This window comes from Rana temporaria, chromosome 6 (genome assembly GCF_905171775.1).
Source record: "Rana temporaria chromosome 6, aRanTem1.1, whole genome shotgun sequence".
Classification (NCBI taxonomy): Eukaryota; Metazoa; Chordata; class Amphibia; order Anura; family Ranidae; genus Rana; species Rana temporaria.
The window spans coordinates 197,256,156-197,262,155 of NC_053494.1; positions in this window are offsets into that span (position 1 = coordinate 197,256,156).

The window sequence follows — 6,000 nt, forward strand, 5'->3', positions numbered from 1 at the left end:
ATTCCATTGGCCATTGCCAATATGAATCTATTCTGACAATTGGAATATATGCTAAATGCGTCTAGCGTTTATTTAGACATGTTGGGCCAGATTCTCAGTCGAGATACGACGGCGTATCTCCAGATATGCCGTCGTATCTCTGCGTTGCGCCGTCGTATCTATGCGCCTGATTCTTAGAATCAGTTACGCATAGATATCAGTTAGATCCGACAGGCTTAAGTCTCTTACGCCATCGGATCGTAACTGCATATTTACGCTGGCCGCTAGGTGGCGCTTCCATCGAATTCCGCGTCGAGTATGCAAATTAGCTAGATACGCAAATTCCCGAACGTACGCCCGGCCGACGCAGTAAAGTTACGCCGTTTACATTAGGCTTTTCCCGGCGTATAGTTACCCCTGCTATATGGTGGCGTAAGTGTGGCGTAACAATGTTAAGTATGGCCGTCGTTCCCGTGTCAAAATATGAAAAAGTTACGTCGTTTGCGTAAGTCGTCCGTGAATGGGGCTGGACGTCATTTACGTTCACGTCGAAACCAATGACGTCCTTGCGGCGTACTTTGGAGCAATGCACACTGGGAAATTCCACGGACGGCGCATGCGCGTTCAGGAAAAACTTCAATCACGTCGGGACACAGTACATTTACATAAAACACGCCCCCCTGATCCAAATTTGAATTAGGCGGGCTTACACCGGCCGATTTACGCTACGCCGCCGCAACTTACGGAGCAAGTGCTTTCAGAATACAGCACTTGCCCGTCTAAGTTGCGGCGGCGTAGCGTAAAACGGATACGTTACGCCACCGCAGAGATACACCGATGGACGAGAATCTGGCACGTTGGGCGTATTTACACATGTAAAGCAATGCGTAGATGAGCCACTCCACTTCTTGGGTATCTGGTGGCGAGATTTTTGTGCTTGCGTCCTCAGGTCTGCTCATCTGCTGTCATTACGGATGGGTCTTACCAGGGCTGTCTTAATGAGAGGGCACACCTGGGCACTGCCCAGGGGCCCCAGCTGCATGGGGGGCCTCTGCCCTTTCCACAAAGCAGCTGGTCCTTGAGCCCGAGCTGCCCCAAAATTTTGGGGCAGCCCGGTCTGCCCCTCTACATCCCAGATATCCCCCCAGCACTCTGACCCCTCTTCACCCTAGATATCCCCTACCTTCTACCTACTTGATGTCTGTTTACCTGCACTGTCTCCATTGTAGGGGCCCCAGAGCATTACTTTGCCCAGGGGCCCAAGATGCTATTAAGACGGCCCTGGGTCTCACTGCCTCCTTTGGATGTGTACTTTGAATTATGAAGAATGCAACAGAAGAAGCAGGAACAGCTTTAAGGGGTTGTAAAGGTTCGTTTTTTTATTTTCTAAATAGGTTTCTTTAAGCTAGTGCATTGTAGGTTCACTTACCTTTTCCTTCCATTTCCCTTCTAAATGTTTTTTTTTTTCTTTGTCTGAATTTCTCATTTCCTGTTCCACCTCGGTAAGCTTGCCCCCATCATCCGAGCCGTTCTGGCTGGGGGTTGGTTAGCGTGCTCGCCCCCTCCCTTGGGACTACATCCCTGCAGGGAGATGCTGTGAACACAGGGATGTAGAGGGGGCGAGCATGCTGACTAACCCCCAGCCAGAACGGCTCGGATAATGGGGGCAAGCTTACTGAGGAGGAACAGGAAGTGGGACATTCAGACAAAGAAAAAAAAAACATTTAGAAGGGAAATGGAAGGAAAAGGTAAGTGAACCAACAATGCACTAGCTTAAAGCGGAGTTCCGCCCACAATTTCACTTTTTAAATATAAATACCCCTGTAATACACAAGCTTAATGTATCCTAGTAAAGTTAGTCTGTAAACTAAGGTCCGTTTTGTTAGGTTGTTACAGCATTTAGACACTTTATAAAATAGAAATTGACTGGGGCCATCTTAAGTGTGGGCATCATGAAGCCAGACTGTATGACTTCCTGGATTTCAGCCTTGCAGATCTCGCACATGCTCAGTGCTGCACAAGCAGTGTAATAGGTTTCAGATCAGGTTTCAGCACCTGTACTGTCCAAGTCACATGATTCTTCGAGACTGGGGAGTGCACAGACTCCTGGAAAGTTACACCCACTGCATTCCCAGGAGTCTGTGCGGTGTAGGTTAGGAAGCTTAAGCACCTAGGTGCAGGAAGAGGGAAGATTAACTATTCTGCCTAGCAACAACACTTTGAAGGCATCTAAAAAAAAAAATATTTTTCTTAAAGGACTAATGAAATTTTTTTAAAACTACTGATGTAATGTTATATTTATGGGTGGAACTCCACTTTAAAGAAACCTATTTAGAAAATAAAAAACAAACCTTTACAACCCCTTTAAGATAGGCAGGGACACACAAGTGTCCAAAAATAAAAAATAAAGAATGGGAACAATGGCAGGAGTATCGCCACTGGGGAAGCCCAAGGGCCATAATGACCCTTTTGGGTGCAATGACTCTTTAAATGTAATAACAACACGCTTCAGATTCTCCATCATTCCAGGCTGATGACTGACCATTCATCCGCTTTGATCTGAACAGCGGATATAATATATTTTAACAAAAGAAGGATCTGTCAGCTCAGTGATGGAGGTAAATGATGTGTGATAATATGGTATGGTGTTAAAGTCAATGAGAAGATGGAATCCATATTAATTGCATGTTTAATGAATGAGTTATGTTCATTTCTGGAGATTTGCGTAGCTCAGCAGATTACAGAACAAGGATATTCGACAAGTCCTGAACTACAGGAACGGTCATTCTGCCCGGTGCCCTCCTGTCCTAGCAGGGGTAACAATGGATGCTTGCTTATATTTTACCACTTGGATGAAAGTAATAAAAACTGTAGCAAAAACAAGTTTTCTGCACAAAAAATAAAGACAATTGGAAATTGCTTCTTGACATCTCGCACCAAATCCCACTTCCTACAGCTCCTCGAACACATTCCAGTTTTCAAATGAAGATCAGAGATCTGTCACCAGTGTCAGTTGGCTGTCATCTGTGTTAATTAACCACAATACAGTTTATTTCACTTTAGTCAGTCCTGGTCGCCATTATGACCTTCGCCATGTTGAAATAGGCAACCTGTAAAGCTTGTCTGAGCTGTCAGGAAAAAGGGGACGGAGAGCTGAAATTCCACTCTGCAGAGCTCGATGAGGAGAGCTCTGAGAGCTGATTGGAGGGAAGGGACACACCCCCCTTCACACAGCACACAGAAACAGAGCTGAGACTGTCAATCACAGGCTGTGAGCTGGAGTTTAGTAATAGCAAACAAACACTCTTGCGCATTTGTGTGATGACCGGGTGATCAATGACTTTGACCTTGCTGCCCTCCTGTTTTCAAATTACTTTTATTGATTTTTTGCCAAATACAAAAACTTTTACATTTATACATAATTCCTTTAAAATTTACATTGTTCCCATTGGTTATTCAATATACAGAATCTTGATGAGTATCTGCCAGTTACTTTATCCTTAATACAAAAATAATTTTCATCATTTATCTGCATATACTCCTATTATCTTCCATTTCCATTCATCCTCTCCCCGAAAAAAAAAAAAAAAAATCCTCCCCCACTCCACCTTATTTTTCTCCCATTTTCCACTTCATTTACATTTCGTATTTCTCCTGATTTTCATTTATATATATTCTTGTATTCCTTCTGAGAGCTGGAACTCCTCCCATTTTTGCCACATTTCTGGCATTTGACTCTTTATATATCCTTCTTCTCTTATCTGTGTAGCGCCTGGGTACTTTATAGTACCGGTGCTAGTTGAGTTTAGGGGAGATCAGAGTGTAGCTAAACTCTGATCCAAATTGTTAAGTGCAAAACAGGGTCTCTGTCTCGGCTTGGCTGTGCTGTAGGCTATTCTGTTGCATTGAGGTGTTCTTCCAGCCCCGGTGCTGCGGGTGGCAGCGGTGGGGTCAAGGTTTGGGTGCTCTTTCCCAGCGGCCAATGGGGAGGGTTTGGCCTTGCTTTACATGCTGGGAGGGGTATTTATGGGGCAGACGCCATTGGTTCTGGGTCTTCTTCTTCGAGTGTGGCGCCCACCTTTAGGGTGACCACATCACGGCACCCTGGCGTTATGGCCTACCTGGCCGGGGTGTGCGTGACACGCAGTGTTCCTGGTTCAGGGACCATGTTGGCCCGAAGCATCTGAACAGCGACGGGAACCCAGTGAGCGACTGGGTTCCCACCTTTGAGGATCCCAAGCTGTATTGCTGTTCGGTGGGGAGTCCGTCTGAGGAGCGCCATTGAGAGGCTGGCGATCCAATAGGGCCTCGACAAACCACCGGGGATCAAGGTAGCCGGACACTGAAGGATTGATCACCTGTTAGTCTGTACCTGGGCGACAAGTTGAAGGAGATCCAGGCGTCATTTATCTAAGAAGGATCATCTCCGTAACTACAAGTCAGAGAGGGCCTGTGGCAGAGGTGTCTCCCTGAGGTTCACCAAGGAGGGTCTGTGGCAGAAGTGTCTCCCTGAGGTTCACCAAGGAGGGTCTGTGGCAGAGACTTTTCCTCAAGTTCAAGTTCACCAAGGAGGGTCTGTGGCAGAGACTTTATCCTACAAATGTCCGAGTGATACTCCGGCTGCCAGGTCAGTGAGAGAGGCATGTCCGGGTACACTAAACCCACTCAGGCAGGAGTGGCGCAGAGAAGTGTTACGCCTGGGAGCAGGACTGTTTCCCCATTATCACGCCTGAATCTGCTGTTCTTCTCTCTTATCAACTTTACTTTCCTCACCACAAGTTTATTGTTTTTTACTTGGCTGGGTAATAAAGAGCACAGCAAAGAGCACCTGTTGCGGACATTCCTTTTACTTCTACCTAATGCAATACGCATCATTCACCCCTAGGAATTCAGGGGGACCATGAGGTAAATGTGCCACCCAAAACAACCAGCAGCTCCTTCGAGGGTAGTGCTACATCTGTTTTTTTCCATATATTGTATTTCGTAAATTTCACATATCCAATCTGCTATATTTGGGCTTTTATTCTCTCTACACTTACGAGCTATTATTGTTCTGGCAGCCGTTGTCATGTGATGAAAAATATCCTTCTTTATACTCTTTATTGAGTCTGAAATCAAAGAAAATATTGACATTTCTATATTTAGATTCCTCTCTACTCCCGATACTTTCCAATATATCTCATGAATTTTTTCCCAATGACTCAAGGGATAGTGTCTTTGGCCTTGCTGCCCTCCTGGATAGAGGATATCCTGGTAGTCACAATAAAGATAAAAAGATGACGGCACACCAGCCTTGTGCATTATGCCAAGATAATTTATTAACCACTTCATTACTGGGCACTTAATCCCCCTTCGTGCCCAGACCAATTTTCAGCTTTCAGCGCTGACGCATTTTGAATGACAATTGCGCGGTCATACAGCACTGTACCCAAATTATATTTTTAGCATTTTTTTTTCCCACAAATAGAGCTTTTTTTGTGGTATCTGATCATCTCTGCGATTTTTATTTTTTGCGCTATAAACAAGATCCGCCGTCATATCTCTTGATGAATCTGGCCCACTGTCTCTGCTTGCTCCTTCTCACTGTTTCTTCGGCACAAATCCTTCCAACTGCCTCCTGTAGTAGGATCCCTCCAGGACAGCTTTCCTGAGCTCCCAGCCCAAGATAAAACCCCTCCCCGGCAAGGGTCCCTCAAGGGTTGCCTACAGCCTCCCTCCATCTTCAACCCAAACTCCCCTGCTGGCATGGCCCATGTCTATTTAGCTCCCTGCTAGGCCCCCAACCAGCTCATCCTCACCTCCGCCCACTAGTTTCAGAACATGCTCCAATATTCCAGACACAAGGAGGAGGCACCAGAGAGCTGCCAGGATGAGTCATCCAGCCCTGGCCTCTAATAACCCTGATCCAATTTAATGACTCAGGTTTATCCCTGGCCAGAAAAATGCTTTTACCTACTCCCACTTCTAGCAGCGCACACTAGAGGGTGTTACTTAAGAAAAAATATATAAGAAAAAATATAT